The following is a 20620-nucleotide window of genomic DNA, read 5'->3' on the forward strand; positions in this document are numbered from 1 at the left end:
GCATTTCAGGATGGGGAGTGGAGGCGAAGGGTGGCCTCCAGTGAGGTCACTTGAAGACTCAATTCTGCAAATGTTCCAGGAATGTTCTGGGTGCCTGAACAGGGGCCGGACTGTAGGAAGGAATGTGGGTTGGCATCTACTGGAATGACCTCAGCCTCTGGAGGACCTTCCAGACTGGATATTTCTGAAAAGTGACAACCCCAGCTGCTCTGACTGCTAGAGGCTATTGGTGTTTGCCCTTCCCTCTGTCATCCAATGAGTCACACTGAAGTTCATGGGAGCAGGGAGGGAACTCAAGCCTTGGCCGAATGTGGCAGCCCACTCACCTCCTAGCTATGTAACACTGGGAGAGTCTGCCTGTCACTTTGAGCCCCCTTTTCTTAAGTAGAAACTGGAAGCCCTAAAATCCATCATGGTGGGTAGCATGTACATCTGCTGAAGAGTCACAGGCCAAGGGCGCATTTCTGTTGTTATTTCTGAGCATCTCTACTCACAATTAATGCTGTGGGTACCCTGGTGAACCCCACTCATCTTGAATTTTTCTTAAACCCTTTAAAATTATACAACTTATTTAATTGTGAGTGGGGATGGAAGAATGCATGCCACAGTGTTGTGTTAGTGTACATGCGTGAGTGTGTGTGTGTGTTTGTGTGTGTTAGTAGCAAGCACTTTTATCAGCTGAGGATGTCTCCAGCTCCATTTTAAGTTTTATCAAAGAGCCCTCTTTCCACTGTCATAGGGAATCTTCAAAAACAAACAAACAAACAAAAAACCCCTCTTGTATGTAGCTCCAAGAACTCCTGGTCATTGTTTCTGGGCCATGTACCTTGTTGCACTGCCTTGGATGCACTAGCAAACTCTGACAGACATTTGACATTCCACATTTATTGAGTGTCTGCTCAGACACTGGAACCTTGACTGTCAGCTTGACATACCTGGAAAGAGGGAGCCTGAATGGAAGAATCACCTCCATCAGCTTGGCCCGTTAGCATGTCTGTGGGGCATTTCCTAGATATGAGCGCCTAGCCCACTGTGGGTGGTACCATCCTTAGGCAGGTAAGCCTGGGCTACATGAGAAAGGTGCTGAGTGTGAGCCTGAGAACAAGCCAGGCAGCAGTGGCTCACTGTATGTGGTATATGCTTCCAGGCCCTGCCTTGAGTTCCTACCCTAGTTCCCTTCAATGATGATGATAGACTAACCTTTAAGATGAAGTAAATTCATTTCTCCCCTAGTCCATTTCAGTTAATGTTTTATCACAGCAAAAGAGATGCAAACTAAGGCAGACTTTCGAATGGTACATAGAGCACGTCGGTGGGCACAGAGTCACTTGTTCTCAAGAGGGTAGAAAGGTGTCAACTGTAATACCTAACTCTACTGTGCAGTTTCTTGAAAAGTGGTGAAGGAATGCAATGAAAGGTAGAGCTGGGAAGAATGGGCTGAGAGTATAGAGGAAGGTGTGGGCAGCAGTGAAAAACAGGTGTGTGGGGTGGCCTCACAGACAAAGGAAAATTTGAGCAGCTATGGTAAAGAAGAGATTGTTAGCCCAGACAACAAATGTGGAGGAGCTTTTCAGAAAAAGGGATTTGCTGAGCGGAGCTCTGAAGATGGGCCACACAGGTTCAAGGGCCTGTAAGAGCAGGGCAAGGGCCAGGGCAAAGGTCAAGTACATGGAGTTGAGATGTGCAGACCACACAGCTTTGTTGACCATCATGAGGGACCTCGCTGTGCATGTTGAGGAAGACCACTGCAGGGTTCTGAGCACAAGAGACTTGATTCCTCCAGGGAATCTCGTGGTTCCACATTAAGAAGAACTAGGACTGAAGAGATAGCTTGCTCAGTGAGTGAAGTTCTTGCCACGCAAGTACCAGGACCTGAGTTCCATTTCCAACGTCAACATGAAAAGAGGCAGGAGAGTGAGCTCTTGTACTCTGAGCATTGAGGAGGCAGAAACAACAGATTCTTAGGGGCTCACTGGCCAGCCATCCTGGCCTACACACAAACACACACGCATACACACACACACACACACACACACACACACAGAGAGAGAGAGAGAGAGAGAGACAGAGAGAGAGAGAGACAGAGACAGAGACAGAGACAGAGACACAGAGACAGCACTGGCAGGGCGACAAAAATGGAAGGTGGGAGACCTAGGAAATCATTGCTACAAACCAGGACACAGGGTGCCTTATATGTTGATAGTGGCTTGCATGGATCCCTTAACAGGGTAATGGGAACAGTGGTCAGAATGTGGATCCAGCTGAAGCTGGAATCTCCATGTTTATTGTTCTATTGGATGAAGGGTAGTTGGCAGGCAGCACCAAGTATTTCAGCTGAGTGGTAGGATGGAGGTGTTACCCGTGCAGTGGGGAGGCTGTGGGTGGGGATGGTTTGGGGTGGGGGTGGCTTGGGAACTTTGGATATGTGGAGTTTGTGATGCCTGTTAGACATCTAAGTCAAGATGTTGAGTGGGTGTTCGGATATATCAGACTGACGTCCAGGAAAGAGGTCTGAGCTGGAAATATAAATGTGGGCGGCATTAGCATATAGCTGGTATTTAAAGCCACGAGACTAGGTTGCCATGAGCCTTTCTTCCCACAAGACTGCTGATCGGTCTATAACCAATGCTTTCCAGAAGACAAGTGAGATCCCACTGGTAGTAACACCAGCTTTCACAGGTTCCTTATCCTTATCTGCCTCTCCCAAGGGAGTCTTCCAGAGAGCTTTGGCCAGGCCCTGGCTCTCACGGCCTCCTCACCTGTGGGTCCAGAATCTCAATCATCCTAGTCCCTAATAGAGCCCCCCATCTGTGCCATGAGGAGGACCAGCACCTTTACAACACAGCCCTCAATGTCCAGCGTCTAGGTGGGCACAGGGATGCGTGTCTTCTTGTCTCTTTCAAACTTGTGTAACGGAGACTTCCAAAGCTCTGTAATCTTAGCTGAAACTGTGTGGTTTGTATATGCCCTCAACTCCATGCACTTGACCTTCTCTGGGAGCTGTCTGATGACTCACAGAGCATGTCAGGGAGGCCACGGTACAAACAGATCAGCATGGTACATCTAGTCCGTGTGTCAGTGTTCTTTATCAGTAAAAAAAGAAAAATCCAGCAAAGAGAACACCAAATTAGATTAGAAGCCGACTTCAACTCTAGATACACACATATAGCCTTCAATTGTAATTCTTCCAGAGACAAGGACCTCTCATCTTCCCCAGGATGATGAACTACACAGTTTGAAGTCCTAGATGCTATCAGTGGTTGTATAAAGAGCAAGAGGAAGGAGATTGGGGGCAGCTATTCATTAATTTTCTTAGTTGGGTAGAATTAACTTAGCAGCTTCCAGAATAGAACCCAAAGGAAACAGGAAAGGGACAAGTGGATTCCGGTGAGAAAAACAGACAAACAAACATAATTCTGCACAGTGAGGGAATAGTGTCTATTTCTCTCAAAGTCCTTATAATGAGGGTTCTATGATCACCAAGATCTGAAATCAACAGTAGGTCACTGACAGTTCCAGATTCCAAGATGATATTTCCTTAGAAGGCAAAGTTGATATTTTTCAAGGTCCAGAAAGCAGAAGGCTCATTGACCTAAGCAAAGACAGCTCACACTTGAAGAAATGAAGTGGAGGACTGAGTGTCAGATGTGACATGTGGCATGTGTGATGCATGGAAAGATGCAGGAGTTCCAGGGAAGACATCCAGGAAAAGAGCCCATGTCCATCCCCTCCATCAGGCAGCCCACACCCTAGACATAGTGACCCATCCATCCCCATTGCCAAACTCAGTACCAAGTTCTAAGCCAGTGGTAACAAATGATGGAATAGTCAAGTTCACCAGAACTTTGGAGCTTATTAAATATACTCATCTCTGGTCTACTCCTTTAGACCTGAGTCATAACCTAAGAAATGTTGTTGGAAGGCCTTAAGTCTCCCGGGTTAAGTTCCATGTGTCTGCAAATGTCTCCGATGGGGTGTGGTCCAGTTCTTGATGTCCACTGCCCATCTACTGCACCAGGAATGGACTGCATCCTCGGAAAGTAGAAAGCTATGTAAGATATGAACCATGCCCTCAGATAGTTCAGAGACATGAAAAGAAAGACAAATGACAAATTCGGGAATGAATTCAAGGCAATGGAATTATGCTTCTCCAGGCAATGCTACTGGGAACTGGGGAATGTGACCCACTCAAAGGCTATGAGATCATAGGACTGCTTGAGCCAGTCTCTCTCATTAACTGGCCAAGAGAATCACAAACTGTGGCACGGACACTGAGCCAGAATTCCAGCTGGCCCAAAGGGTAGTCTGGGTCTCATTGTGTCTGCTGGCCTGGCGGACTGGCAATACCCCCACGGATAGTGGCTGCCTGGGGAGGAGGGATTGGGACCAGCTTGTACCTGGATGTTGGGAGCAGATCTGAGGAGCATGGAAGGAAAAGCAGGGGTCTTCCCGTTGGCCCAGCCCTACTCCGAGTCTGAATGCTTTGATAGAGTCTACAGAATGATCCTAAGATTGCTGCTTTCTGCCTCAAACAGAGCAGAACTTTCTGTGAGTCTCCTGTTCACAGAAAAACAAAACAACAGAACAAGCAAAAAACACATTTCTCCCCCAATTTGCATCATGGGATAACTTTGGACATCATGATAGTTATCCACAGAACAGTGGGCAAGTTTGGACATGAAACACTTCCCATCAGGGCTGTGGAGAAGGCTCAGTTAATACAGCACTTTCAGAAGATGAGAGAAAGAAATGGGAGGGTGCTTGAGGCTCATGTGTCAGCTGGCCTGGTGTATGCAGTGGTGAACAATAAAGAGATGGTGTCAGACAAGGTGGAATGCAAGGACCAACTCAGCAGTTTGTCTTCTGATCACCATAGATTCACTGTGGCATGAATATTCCTATACTAACACACACACACACACACACACACACACACACACACACACACACACACAAGCACACACACTTTTTAAAATGAAAATATTGAGGGTTGGTCTCCAGCAGGCACAATATTTTGGAAAGTTCTTGCAATTTTAGGAGGCAGGTCCTAGGTTCCTGAGGGCATGTTCTTAGAGGCTGTATCCTGTCCAAGACCCCTCTCTGTCTTGTTCTCCTCTTTCTATCAGTCCCCAGATGGACAGCTTCCTCCACAAGCTTCCCTCATCATGCTCCCTGCCTTATCTCATTAACAATAGAACCAAGTCCAGGGACCAAAACACCTACACTGTCAGCTGATGCAAACTCTTCTTCTTTCTAGTTGATTGTCTCAGGTAACTTTTTAATGCTTTAATTTTTATTTTATAAACTTTATTACAAAACAAATTTGCAAATAAAAATTTACCAGACCAAGAAGTCTATACGGCTCAGTGAACTTCCATAGTTAGAATGGGCATTGGAACAGAAGTTGTGGAGCTACACATTATGTTTTATACCTTCACTATTGAGTATATTTTATGTACTTATCCACCAAAAACCAGAAAAATCCATGACAGTTAGAACTAGGAAGACAATTGGCTTTGTATCATCTTTCACAACTTGTGTCCATCAACTGCATTCAGTCTCTCTTCGTCTCTTAATACTTAACCTTTCCTGTTCTCTTTTCTACATGTTATATGAACTCACATGCACATTTGTTTACACATGCGTACATGCTATTGGTTAGATTCTGCATTTGACAGAAAAAGAACATGCAGGTTTTCTTTTCTTTCTGAGATGTGTGACCTTTCTTAATCTTATACATTCTAAGTCCAATCATTCCCTATAAATTCTTGAACTTCATTTTTCATTAGTGCTTAAGAAACACACCCATACACCCATACACACCCACACTCCCCACACACAATACACACACACCCCACATACATACAAACACACATACATACATACATACATACACACACACATGTACCAATTTTTCACTATCCATTTTTCATTTTCCATTCATCTGTTGATGGATAACTATGTTGTTATAGCATCCCAAATGTAACACACAAAGCATGGGGAAACTGATGGCAGGCTACGGTACAATTCCTAACAAAAATGTAGCATAAGAGAGCCAATGCCTGGTGTCCATGGCCACTCTTTGTGGGTAGCAACAAGAGGGACATCTGGGAACTCCACCTTCCTTGTATATCCCCAGAAACACTCTTACTGGGAGAAAATATCTTTGCAGGAAGTTTCTCACCAACAGGTGAGTAGAGAGAGCCAGAGCAACGTAGTCAGGACTATCGGGTGACAAGGACTTTCGTGAGGCAACAAACTGATGGAGCCCAGGGAAATTCAGTGTGTCACAAAAAGATCAGACTGTGGGGAATGGGAGGGGGGTTGGGAATGCTTTGTAGACAGACAGTGATCTGTGCCCAGCACCTCCCAGAGGAGGAGAAGCATCCTTCAGCTGTCTGAAGATCTGAAGGCCTGTATGATGACTCACACTGATTGTCAACTTGACAGCATCTAAAGTCACTTAGACAAATTTCTGGATATGTCTGGGAGGAAGTTTCTAGGTTACGTTAAAGGAGATGGGAAGACCCAGCTTAACTGAGCAGCGCCATCCATTATCTGGAGACCCTGCCTGAAGGAAAAGGAGAGCAGGCTGAGAGTAGTCCTCTCTCTCTCTCTCTCTCTCTCTCTCTCTCTCTCTCTCTCTCTCTGTTTTCTGACTGTGGATATCGTGTGGCCAACTGCCTCAAGCACCTGCCATAATGCACTCTACCTTTGGACTGTGAGCCAAAACAAGCTCTTCCCTCCTTAAGTTGTCTCTGTAAGAGCAACTGAGAAGCACCTAAGAAAGAGGCAGGGAACGTGGAAACCGCAGGCTACTGCCATATTGCTTGCTCGAGGCACCTGGCAAAAATGGCCCTCCTGGAAAGGTGACCACAGATTGGCACCATCTGGAAATTAAACCACGGAAATCAAGGCCAGAAAAAGAGGGATTTCCCTGAGGAGGGCCCCCAGAAGACAGATTCCCATATACCATCAGCCGGTACCTCACTCACAACAGGAGTTCCTAACAGACACCCCAGGAGCCATGTTGGGGAGCATTTGACACACACCCTGGGAATACTCCAGGACCCAAAATTTATGGGTATGTGTAACCTTATCATTTATCTCACCACATCTCAAGTGATGACTCCCCCCATGTCCTCACAGGGAGTATGATGCTTGTCAAACAAGCCCTCGATCCACAGACAATGCAATGTGGGCCCTGGAAAAAGTGCTCTGAGCTGCTAATGATCCCATTCCCTCTCCGTTAGGCTATTTAGCAAGCGCCTGGCATCAGCTGCAGCCCCCAGATCCCGGCAGAAGCTGCAGGGCTGTGAGATCCACGGGTGAGATTATATGGCACCATCTAATTTGTTCTGAGCTTCCCGAGAGCCGCGGGGAAGATCTCAGAATTGTCGTCTCCTCTGAAATACAAAATAAAATAAAATAAAAGGTTGTGACAGAGATTTAAATGAGAATAAAATGCCAATTAACTCAGAGGTATTGAACTCGTCTCTATTTCCCGGAAGACTCCCAGTTCTCACGTGGTGGATCGGTTTCAATTTCCCCCAAAGTACCGATGGCCACATTGGGAAGCAGGTCTCAGAACAATCCAGAACTCGGTGCCAGACCCACGACTTATCACTTTAATTGACACTTACTCCCTATGATGCTCATATATTCACTGAATGGGTTCAATTTAATTTGAAATAGGGAATTTTTCTTTTCCCCTATTGAAATAGTTAGTTCAGCAGGCTTTAGCTACATAAGCTTTCCATTTTTACATTCCATCACTCTTCCATCCTGTTCTAAAAAATATATAAAAGAACCCCTCCATCCATGATTTATTTAGAAAATATCTGACTTTTACCCACTCTGTAAGTATACCATACATTTTTTCTTTGGCTAGGGTAATGGGATAGATGAGAGAGCCATCCCCATTCCCTGTCTATCCTGCAGTCTTCAGTAGGAAATGAACAAGCACAAAAGCGTTGAAAGTAGAACCAAGTGGGTTGTGCTTTGCTTGCAGGACACCCAGCACTGCCACCTCATGCTAACCAGAGTGAATTTGAGAAAGATCTAGATCCCACGCCATCAAGAGAGAGCAGGGGGGTTCCCCGTTCAATCAGGTGGGACCCCCCCTCACCCTTCCCCCCAGTCTTGTGTTTATTAGTCTGACAGACGGAGCAAAAGCATCGTTCACCCTGGGGTGTTACATACTGATACACTGACAGGCAATTATCTTCCGAGATAGTGTTAAAACACAATAATTAATTGGAAGAGCAAGTGAGAGGATGAATGGTGGCCGCAGGCCGAGGCAGACCGTTATTTCTAAAAATGCTCTACTAGCCTGGTAATTTAGCTTCAATGGGTCATTTGATTTCCATCACCTCCCCACCCTCCCCTCCCCAAACCTTCCCAGTGCCTTGTTTTTCAAAAGCATTGGCCTTGAATGTGTCTCAGATGTCATTAAAGTGCAAGCCAACCTCCCTAGCAACTTTCCAAAATGGTGCCTGGCACTAAAGAAGTACAGGGCTTCAGCAGAGATGTCTCACACAGCCAGCCTTTGTGACGGGCCTGTTCGCACCCAACCCGCTGTAGCCGCGAGTCTTTGTTTCAAACCCAGGCTGACACATGTCTGCTGAAATAAAACATTCCCACTTCAGCTGACTGATTCGGTGGGAACAAGAAGTTCACACGCCAAAGCATGGGCTGACCCTGGCGACCCCCTCCGCAGCAGGGGGGATGACAGCATTGTGGTCTCCTTTCACTAACAGGCCTCGCCAAGCACCAAGCAGGGCCCTTTTCTCTTGCTTGTTTTCCTGAGGTGACATCCATTGACCTATATTTGATACCCTACATAATGTACATGTGTCAGCCATCACAGGTTTGATTGGGAAAAAGGAAAAGGGACAAGGAAGAGAGGGATTCGGGAAGCATTTTGCTGGTCAGTAAAATCTTGAATATGCCTCTAAAGATTTCTTTGATTTCAAGAGGCAGAAGCCAACTAGGCTGAGCTCAATAAAGAGTAAGAGGAGATTCATTTCATACATAGAGATGACTAACACAATCCTAAGAAAGCTTGCAGGCTGGCCTCAGGAAGAGGGCAGACCAAGAGGTCATTTTGACTTTCCATCAATTGCTCCTTTGCTGATCAAAAGGCTCTTTGCCTTGTTAGTCTGGGTAGCCGTAGATTATTCACCTTTCCGCTACCAAGCCCACATGCGGAGGATGTGCCAGGTTAGCCTGTCAGATTCCTGATGTTTCAGATCCTGAACAAGGCCTTGATTGGTCTAGTTCAGTCAGGTGTCTGTGCTCCAACAGCCTTGACACCAAAAGTCATTGCAGAGGCAGGAGAGAGAGGCATTGCAGAGGCTTGGTGACTCACGGGTCAGGCTACAAGGCTCCCTCAGTTAATGAATAGAGGATATTCAGTATTTTCCGAAACAAAAATAGAATTAAAAAAGAGAAGCTTCTGGTTTGTTCTAGAAAGTGAGTCACTTACTTTGAGCAGAACAGTTTTGTAGGGGGCCATTAAGATGGCTCAGTGGGTAAGAGTGCTTGCTGTCAAAGCTCAGGACCTGAGTTCAATCTCTGGACCCCCCATACGTGCACCATCCCCATATAAATACATGTAGAAAACATAAACCTGTTGTGTGTACTAAGAAGACATAGAAGGGTAACTTCATTGCGACAAGAAGAGATATTTATTTTTGCATGATTCCGGAGATTAGAAGTCCCAGGTCAAAGTGCTGGCCAGGGTGGATCCTTGCAAAGGCCCTGTCCATTCCTGGCATTCAGATGGACAGCTACCTGCCTTCTTTCCATCTGTTCGTGTAGGCAGTTCTCTCTCTCTCTCTCTCTCTCTCTCTCTCTCTCTCTCTCTCTCTCTGTGTGTGTGTGTGTGTGTGTGTGTGTGTGTGTGTGTGTGTGTAGACAGGGTGAGCAATCCCTGCCTTCCTTATAAAATTAAATTTATTTTTATATGGAAACATAAATTTATACATGTTAATGGGGCACCACATGCTGTGTCCATCCGTGTATACACTGTGTGATTTTTAATTGAGGTAAGCTGGTCTATCTCCCAGCTTTTGCAAGTAGACAATATGCCCCTGCTATCCATGGTTGCCCACTGTTCAGCAGCATCCAGGGCGTTTGCTTTTGTTACAAGGAAGCTCAGTCCCTGTTGCTCAGCCTCTCTTCACCCCCTGGCCCCTCCCTCCCCCAGCTCCTGGCACCAGGACTCTGCTTTAAATTTCTTTATTTTTTTCTTGTGTATGCATTTTAAAATACTTGAAACCTGCATGTCTATATGTATTCATGTGTGCGCACATGCATGGGGTGCATGTCCATGTGTGTGCACACACGTGTGGAGGCCAGAAGTCAACCCCGAGTATCATTCCTTGGGAACTATTCACTTTGGTTTGTTTCGTTGTTTTGGAAGGGGAGGTTGAGACAGGGTTTCTCTTTGTAGCCCTGGCTGTCCTGTAACTCACTATGTAGACCAGGCTGGCCCCAAAGTTACAGAAATTCCCCTGCCTCTACCTCCCAAGTGCTGGGATTAAAGATATATACCACTACCATACCCAGCCACCTTGTTTTGTTTGTTGTTTGTTTTTGAGATAGTCTCTCACTGGGACCTGGGGCTCACAGAGTAGTCTTGGTTGGTAGTCCAGTGAGCCCCAGGAATGGCCTGTCTCTGTTTCCCCAACACTGAGATTGCAACTGTGCAGCGCTGTGCCCTGATTTATTGTATGGTTTGTGGGGAATCCCCAACACTGAGATTATAACTGTGCAGCACTATGCCCTGATTTATTGTATGGTTTGTGGGGATCCCCAACACTGAGATTATAACTGTGCAGCGCTGTGCCCTGATTTATTGTATGGTTTGTGGGGCTCCCCAGCACTGAGATTATAACTTCGGTGCTGTGCCCTGATTTATTGTATGGTTTGTGGGGATCCCCAACACTGAGATTATAACTGTGCAGCGCTGTGCCCTGATTTACTGTATAGTTTGTGGGGATCCAACTCAGGCCTTCATGCTCGTGTGACAAGCACTTCAGAAACTGAGCTGTCACCCCAGCCCTTTACTCTCAACTTCTTTGGATTATTTTTAAACTATTGAAAGCATGTGGGATATTTAACGTGAATGCCGAACCTTACCTGTGGTGATTAGAAGCTCACCAGTCGGAGGCAGGGGCCTGTTCTTGCAGCCTGTTCTCCACACTCCAGGGGAGGTGTGCTCACTCTTGCCCACTGCCCTGCACTTCTTTCCTGGGGAGAGTCAGTTAGCTCTCAGCTGCAAGGTTCAGGCTAGCTGAACTCTACCTCTCTTTGATCACCTGTGAAGGAATTATCTAGTTGTGGCATTGCCTGAGCTGTAACTCAGAGTTTCATGTGCTAGGTACACAAGTCATACTGGCTTTAAAAAATAAAAGGGAACATGCCATGCCAACCATATATAGGAAGCCCCCAGGAGGGTGCATTACTGCATTTTCCTCTTAATATAATAAAATGGTTGAGGCCAGAGTAATGCGTAAAAAGAGTTCAGATTTGCACAGGCCCAAGAGCATGGTGCCAGCTGCTGCTGGGCTGTGGTGAGGACCTATGACAGACAGCATCAAGAAGGCAGGAGCTCCGTGTGGGTGGGACACCAGGAAAAGTCAGAAACATGGAAACAGGCTGATCTTGCCCTTTGATAAAAAGCCACTCTATTGAGAGATAACTTGCCTCCTAACCCAGTCTCAATCCTTTCCGAGGGTGCTGCTCTCAGTAACAGAATTATTAGGCCCCCACTTGCTAAGGGCTCCCCATCCCTTAACACTACCATTAGGGACCAAGCTTCTATTATATGATCCTGAGGGAACAAAGCATATTGAAGCTATACCAAAGGTTAGGGTCAACAGAGAAGAAATCGTGTGTGTGTGTGTGTGTGTGTGTGTGTGTGTGTGTGTGTGTGTGTATGTGTGTGTGTGCGTGTACACCTGTGTAGGTGTACATGCATATGAGTGTGAGTGGAGGCCAGAGGACAACCTTGGGTATCCTTCCTCAGGCACTATCCATCCTGTTTTTGAGACAAAGTCTCTCACTGGTCTTGGACTTGCCTAGTAGCCAGGCTGGCTAGCCAGGGAGCCTCGGGGATCTGCCTGTCACCTGCTTCCCCAGAAATAAGACTACAAGTGCATGCCACCACTGCTTGTATGTAGGCTCTGAGTATCAAACACAGGTTTTTATGCTTGCAAGGCAAGCACTTTAATGACTGAGCCATCTTCCTAACATAAAACCAAGGTTTTTAATAAAGGTTCTTTCCCTCCCTCCCCATCTTGTTGATGCCATTCACTTCTAGTGACACTCATCTTTCTTCAGGGAAGATTGACACTTGGTAGCCCCAACATAACCTCTGAAAGCCATGCCACCAAGTCTCAGGCAAAAGGCAGCTCCGGTAACAAGTCCTTACAAGACTGACTGGTCTAGCTTCAGCTATACACTCCCTCCTCAGGTAATCTCTGCAGCCCGGATTAGCCCAGGCTGATGTCTCCCTGACACCATGGAGTGGGAGTGTTTAGGTGCCAGACTGTAGAGCCTCTTCAGGACATAGGAAGTAGAAGACTGCACACGCTTGCACATGCATGAACACACAGAGGGAGGGAGGGAGGGAGGGAGGGAGGGAGGGAGGGAGGGAGGGAGGGAGGGAGGGAGAGAGAGAGAGAGAGAGAGAGAGAGAGAGAGAGAGAGAGAGAAAGAATTTGGCCTCAGAGGTTTTCATCCTGTGTACTCCAGTTGAATATTGAGGAAGCATATAAGAACAGTAAATAGCTTTGGTACCACAGCCCCCAGATCCATCTGGCAGCATGTTTAGAGGTCATAGGTTCTTGGCAATCTTCCATCAGCTAAGAGCTCAGAAGCATGGGCTTACCCAACTGTCCTTCTAGGAGTAAACACCCAAGGTTAAGGCTGATGGAGACTTTCCTCAGATCCTGAAAACATCTTCATTTCTATGATGGGATTTGGTTTTTATAGCAGTGAATAGAACAGAAAGATGGGGATGTATAGGATATGTGGGAAGAAAATGTTTCAGTGCCTAAGACTTTTCATTAGCTTGTGCTTTCTCAACTATTGTGAGACAACTGTCAATTTCCACGCAGTTAGAAGAAATAATACAAAGAGGTGTTCCTTCCCCTCCCCCAAGAAGGTTCCCCAATCAATGCTGGCAGCATCTTCCATGATGGAGGCAGAGGATCTTCACAATCACAATCAACCCATGAACCTTGCTCCGGTTTCACCAGTTCTACTAACACCCGTTTGAAGACTAGATTTTAATTTGCAAAGATTTTTCTTGAAAGCCGCTTCTTCGAGCAAGTGTTGATGCTGTGTTCTTTGGGAGAACAATAACATTCCCATGGGTTCTGTAGGCAGATGAGCCTCTCCCTGCTTTTCTGAAATACTTGCAGGCAGTCATGTAGACTCTTCCTACCCTGAGTGTACTAGCTCTCACCTAAAGGAATAGCAAGTAGGGTGCATAGGACTGAAACACAGGGTGTCCACTCATTTAAAAGTCCTTATGGGGGTTGAAGAGATCTCTCAGTAGTTAAGAGCATTTGCTACTCTTCCAGAGAACCCAGATCCAATTCCCAACATCACATGGTGTCCTGCAATTACCTGTAACTTCAGTTTCAGGGGTCCCACGGTCTCCTGGCCTCTGCAAGCACCTGGCATGTACATGATGTACAGACACACATGCAAGAAAACACCCAGACACATACATTTCTGAAGAATAATTCTTTAAAAGTACTTAGATAGCAGTGCATTGTAATGAGCAGGCCACCACAAGAGACACCGGGGCTTCTGGAAATAAACAGCGAATCTCTAGCTGGGGATATAGATTGCAAAACGTTCAGGGTTCCTTATTAAGGACGTTGGAGTCATGCAATGGGCACTAGAGACCCAGGGACAAGACCTGGGGGAGACATACTTTGTGACTAAGTGTAGGGATGCCTGGGAAAGAAGGGAGAGAAAACCAGGAACCCAAAGAGAGAGATCAAAGAGCTGAAGCTGAGCTGGGGAACCAAGAAGAAGGAGAGCTGCAGAAGAGCTGAAGGATGTGTGGGCTGTTTTGGCCAGGCACGTGCATATTCATGAGTGTGTGTGTGTGTGTGTGTGTGTGTGTGTGTGTGTGTGTGTGTGTGTGTGTGATCCAGTTTGTAGGAGCTAGCATACCTGCACATTCATCCATGTAGCACACACACTTTAGTGTCCTTTAGTCCAAGAGCCAACTGAGAACCTACTAGGCTTTGTGTGTGTGAGCTTTGTTTTTGACTCCTTCATTTTGAGGAACTGGTCAATATCGGGTGGAGTTGTCCTTTTGTGCCAGGGAGGCTCTTACCTGGGGGCTTGAAAATACTTTGCAGAAGAAGGGAAGTGCCAACCTGCCCAAGTGTTCTTGTGTCTTTTTTACTTTCCTGCCCCTGTGACAAAACTGCACAAATGAGGCAACTTACAGACCAAAGGGTTTGTTTAGACTCATGGTTCCAGATGACTAGAATCCATCATGGTTAAAACAGCACAGCAGCAGGGGCTAGGCATGGCAGCAGAAGCAGGAAGCTGAGACAGAGCTCGCATTCTCAACCACAAGCATGAAGCAGAGAGAGAGTCTGGAAGTGGTGAAGGGCATTGAACCTCAGAGCCGTCCTCTGGTGACATACTTTCTCCAGAAGGCCACACCTCCTAAATCCCCCAAACAGCACCACCTACTGGGGATCAGGAGTTACAATGTATGAGGCTATGGGGGACAATCTTAGTCAGACTACCTCATCTCATTTTCATTTTACAAGTGTTTATAGATTTTATCTTTCTTCATCTGCTAGGGGAGATTTGCCAGGGGCTTCTTCGTGACGTGAGCTGATAGATCAGGAAGCTCTCCAAGGCCCTTTCCACCTGCTGCAGTGAAGAATAGGAGAGGCTTCTAATTGAGCCTGACTCCTTCATTCTGAGACCCAGATGTGCTGAGTGTCAGACAGGCAGAGATGGGCGGGCTGTTGCAGAGCATTTGTATGGAGGGGTGAGGCTGCTTCTGGAAACAATTATTGCAAGGCTTCTTTGTTGGAGGGGCAAAGAATCAACTGAGTTCCAGGCAAAGCCTCGGGATGCTGGAGAGGGCCCCAGGGAGCAGGAGTGGATTCCTCCATTCCAGCATGGGCTGGCGAAGAGTGATCCTGCAACATTTAACTGGATGCTGAAAGAGCAGCAGGGGCAGTGACACACTGCCAGGGCCAGGAAGGACAGATGCCACAGGTACGCAGGAAGGATAGCAGTGTCCCCAGATACTCTGGAGGTGATGATACTGGTACTAAACCTCAGACTGGGACCCCTGTAATGGCAGCCTGTGGTCCTAAAGGCCAGAGGTCATCTTGAGGTAGCAGGTCATAGTCACTAGTCCAGGCTAGGTGGACATGTGTGAGAAGAAAGGTGCCCGCCAGGATACGTAGAGGATTCTGGGTGTCCAGAACCCACTAGCATCATCATCTTGTTCCTGTAGAGACCCCACATAAGAATGCCCCTCACTGTCAGACTCTCTTGACCTCCCTCACCTCTCTCACCTCTAGTCAATGTTTCCATGCTGCATTTCCTGTCACTATGAGCCATCAAAAGCTTAGCACCCCAGATCGTGTGGAAGCCATGCTCTCTACTCACCTAAAGCTGTTGCCACATTAGTGCCTTCTTATAAGAAAGGAGGGTCTTGCCAGGAGTTGGTGGCATACACCTTTAATCCCAGCACTGGGGAGGTAGAGACAGGCAGATCTCTGTGAGTTTGAGGCCAGCCTGGTCTCCAGAGAGAGTGCCAGGATAGGCTCCAAAGCTACACAGAGAAACCCTGTCTTGAAAGCCCCTCCCCCCAAAAAAAAGAAAGAAAAAAAAGAAAGAAAGGAGGGTCTTCACAGAGAAAGCAGGGCCTGCAGTGCAGTGTCCCCTCAGTACATAGTGTACACAATGCCTGGCTGACCTTCTTCTGAGAAGAAAAAGTCCAACTGATGGGGTCACCTGTGAACCAGGTTGTGCTTGTTGGAGGTTGGCAAGTCTTCTTAAGAGGCAGCCCCTACAGTCTCAGCTCATAGGGAGACCGATGCCCACTGTCTTCACCAGTGTCTCTCCTGTCTACCTGCAAATGCACTGGACCCCTGACCCCAAGGATACTGCATCCTGGTCCTCGTCTGACCTGGATCCAACCCAATCCCAGTACAGCTTCAATCCCCCAGCCCCAGGAAGCCTTTTGAGCTTCACTCACTCAGTGTCCTCTGCCAGAACCCAACTCTCAACGCCATGAAAGGTTACATCAGGGTTTTTTTTTTTTTTTTTTTGGAACTCTGGCACATATGACAGTCACTCATTCTATCCCAATGGCAGCCTTTAGAGGGAGCTCCCAAGTGTCTTGGAACATCTGTGTGGTGGTTTGGATAGGTGTGGCCTCCATAGATTCATGTGTTTGAATGCTTGGCCTATAGGGAGTGACACTCATAGGAGGTGTGGCCTTGTTGGAATAGGTATGGCCTTGTTGAATGACATGTATCACTGTGGGGGCAGGTTTTGAGGTGTCCTATGCTCAAGCTACACCCAGTGTGGGACTCAGTTCCTGTGAGTTAAGACATAGAATTCTTAGACCTCTCCAGCACCGTATTGGCTTACATGCTGTCCATCATGACAATAATAGACCAGATTCTGAAACTGTAAGCCAGCCTCAATTAAATGTTTTCCTTTATATGAGTTGCCATGGTGATGGTATCTCTTCATAGCAACAGAAACTCCAACTAAGACAATCTGTCTGGCAAAGGGTGGTGGGGGGAATCACTGGATCTATCAGTCCTCAGTCAGCTTCGGTAACAAAGGCCTGAGCCCTTCCTATCTGTCCCAGTGAATGAGTTTCTGACAGGAACTGTAGTTGCATTCTGGGTCTCTTGATATGACAGCATAGAGGCTGACATAGCAGCGGCTCACTCAGAGCTGTGGCAAGAAGGGAGGGGAGAGTGAGAGAAAGTCTGATACAGATCCTCAGATCTCAAGGGGTTAAATAAATTCCTTGACTTTGAATTTAACCAGGGCACATCTATTGCTCTTTTACCTTGAGTATCATATGGGATAATGACATAAGCTCTACAAACATGAACAGGGACAACTCCCATCTGAGATAAACTTCAATAAATGAACATCAAACTCCTACTTAATTGGCAGAGACATCTTGATGGAGGGGTGTCCTTCTGTATCCTGTGAATATATGTTTCTCTTATTGATTGATGAATAAAGCTGTTTTGGCCAATGGACAGGCAGGATGTAGCCAGGCAGGAAGTATTGGTAGGGCTACCAGACTAGGAGAATTCTGGGAAGAGGAACTCAGAGAGCGAGTCACCATCCAGATGCCATGTAGCTGCTGAGAGAGCAAGAGGCTTGGGGATTAAAACAAGACCATGTAGAGGTACACAGATTAATAGAAATGGGTTAATAATTAAGAGAGAGCTAGCCAAAAAGAAGCCCGAGTCACAGGTCAAACAATTTATAATCAATATAAGCCTCTGTGTGTTTATTTGGGACTAAATGTTTGAGGGACCGGGAAGGACAGAAACTTCTGTCTACAACAACTCATCAAACCCTTAAGAGAAGCAGGACCAAAATCTCATACCTTTCAGCAAGCTTGAAGCTAGAGGACACAGCCAATATGAAAACATCAGAGGTGGGGAGGCAGGGGGCCTGGGAGTGACTCAGTGGTCAGTGTGTGACCTTGGGTAAGTGCCACATCCACAGATCTACAAGGCCTTACCTGAGAAACAGATATTCAGATTTTGTCCTGTTGAATCATTGCCCTGGCATGAGCTCAGGCCAAGTGCCCAGTACTCAGCCCAAGGCTCATAAAGGACCCTGGTCCACTTTGATTTAAGCTGCCTGTGTCTCCCAAGTCCCCTTTCAGCCATCTTCATGGTCTTCTTCTACCCTTGCTGGCCTCTTCTAACACTCTGCACTCTAGAGGAAGAAGAGGTCCAAGACCCAACTGATGGGTCACAAGTCAATGTCTGCCTTGGCCTGGCACTGGGAGTCCTGGAGGGCTAGTCCTCTTCTCACACTGACATTCAGGAGCACACATGATGGGTGGAACACCCTGGCAGCCCCGGGAAAGGGTGGGAAAGGCACCAGGGACAGGAAGAGAACATCCAATGAATAGCCTGACAACCACCACTTTCTCATTCCCATGTGCTCATGTTTTAGCACATCTTTAATGCACCCAGTGCCCCATGGGTAAATCTGTTCTCAGCATCTTCTCCAGGCCCGAGCACCTTTCTGAGCATCAAGGCTCAAGAGGAGCCTCAATAGCCCAGGCCATCACTTGCCTGCCTTATAAAGAACAATGATGTCCTCTTATCCCTTTTGCCACCCTCCAAGGGCTGCCAAGATGAGGGACAGGCATTGATTGAAGCCATAGCAAACCGGGCCAGAGCTGCCCACGGTGCAGAGAAACAGGCGCTGCTCTGAGAGCACATTCTGTTCTCTCCCCTTCTTTCTAATGAAAACCCTCCTGTAATCTGCTGGTGCCGGGCACTGGAGCATGAATTATTCAGAGAAGTCTCTGTGCTACGTTATCTCCCCTCCCCCGGGACGCCCCTACCATTGTCCGCCCTGATGGGTCATTACGCACTCTGTGAATTTAATCTTTTAGGCTATCCACCGCACAGGGGGAAAATGTATGAATAACAATTTTCCTGTAATAACCTTCAACTAACCTTTCAACCAGAGTGAGTCATTCCAATCCCATTTTCACATCAAGAGGAGTCAAAGGCAGGCAATTACCTCTTATCTGTTTCCGAAGCTGCCCCCACCCCTGCTGCACCCTTAATTTTTAAAGGGGTGTTAAAGAATGTGGTAGGGGATGGGGAATGAAGGCGGCCTGAGAGAGGGCTGGGAAGGATTGCCTGGTAAGAGGCAGGCATGGATATCCCAAGGCTAAGTGTGAAGGAGGAATCCTGAGTCTAAGCCTTCCATTCAGGATTTGGGATGTGACCTACCCTTGTCCCCTAGCACCATCAGAGCTTCCTCTCATAAGGCTGAGTTAAGGCAACCACTGAAATGCAATGTCTCCTGGGGCCAGAGACTTCCACAGAGCCCTTCTGGATACGATAAATTCAGAATTCTGGCTCTTAGCAAGGGCTTTTGGGTCATCGTGCTGCTGACATAGAGAAGGCAGGGAAGGGCAAGGAAGGCCAGGGTCTTTGCCCTTCCACCAGAGATCCCCACTTTACCCTAAGAACTCTGCTGGACAAAGACCTGAAAGGAACTTTGGTAAGTCCCTTCCCTTCAAGCCTGGGAAGAATAAGTTATCTGCATCTAATAGGACAGGAAAGGAATCTGTCCCACTGCACAGTCTAGCTCAGTGCATGAAGCAACCCTCATCCATCTCTCCTACTATGGTTTTCTTTCTGTTGCTCTGATTAAACACTTGGTCTAAGAGCATCATAGAGGAGGAAAAGGTTTATTTCAGCTTCCAGGTTACAGTTCATCATGGAGGAAACTCAAAGCAGGAACCTGAAGCAAAACTGAGAACTTACAGCCAAGGAAGGAGGGCAGAAACCATAGAGAAGCACTGCTTTCTCATTGGCTAATCTTCGTAGACAGCCTAGGACTGACCACCTGCCCAGGGAATGGTGCCACCCACAGTGGGCAGTCCTTCTTACATTAACAATAGAGACAACCACCGACAGACATACATGCACATAAGCCCCACTGATGGGGCAATCCCATCTCAGGTTATTCTAGGCTTAGTCAAATTAACAGTTAAAGCTATCTAGGACACATCCAGTTGAGTTCAACCTGGTTCTGAGTACACCTTCCTGTACCCCAGGCCCTTGATACCCAGACAGAGTCTATTACACACGGGTGAATTTGAATCTTAAACAGAAGCCCTGGGTTGCTGGGACAATCATAAAAGAATGCAAGACAGGAGTAAAGGTGGGTGTGTCAGGGATACTGTTGGTGTTTATTCTGAAGGGACTTGGACAGCTGGCACATTGCATGTATGCCCAACCTTATATTCTTAGACTGAAACTTTCCATCTGCCTTTTCTGATTTGCCTTGTATCCATTTTTTAAAATTATCAAATGAGGAGAAACACAGGCCAGAATGTGAAACTTCACCAATTCACCATCCCCAGGATTGGGGACAGATTCCTCACTCCTCCAACAACCCATCCTCCAGCCATGATGGCATGATAGCCTCATGTAGAGAGGGATCCTTGACAGTCCTTAGCTTAAGCCTTGCTTGCCCAGCTGCAGTGAGTCTCTTCAGCCCGCAGACAGAAGGAGGGATGCTTGGGGTAAGAAAGACACAGTGGGCAGGTGCTTGGTCTATAGGCAGTGGGTGTCATTGGTCATTGTTTTTCAGACTCCCAGAAACAGGAGCCCATGCACCTAGAGAGCCTAGAGCAAGCAATGTGGAGCCTTGAGACCTCTGGAGCCGTTCTCAGCTGTTAGTAAACGTAACTGGTGGAAGCCAGGAAGCTGGATGGTCAGGACCACCACAGCTACCCCAAGCCAGTGGCTTCTGATTTAGTTCTCACATCTAAGAAACATGGCCAGAGTGAGCAGAGTGGACATGGACTTATTAA

The sequence above is a fragment of the Cricetulus griseus genome, chromosome 4 (assembly GCF_003668045.3).
Source record: "Cricetulus griseus strain 17A/GY chromosome 4, alternate assembly CriGri-PICRH-1.0, whole genome shotgun sequence".
In the NCBI taxonomy this organism is placed as follows: Eukaryota; Metazoa; Chordata; class Mammalia; order Rodentia; family Cricetidae; genus Cricetulus; species Cricetulus griseus.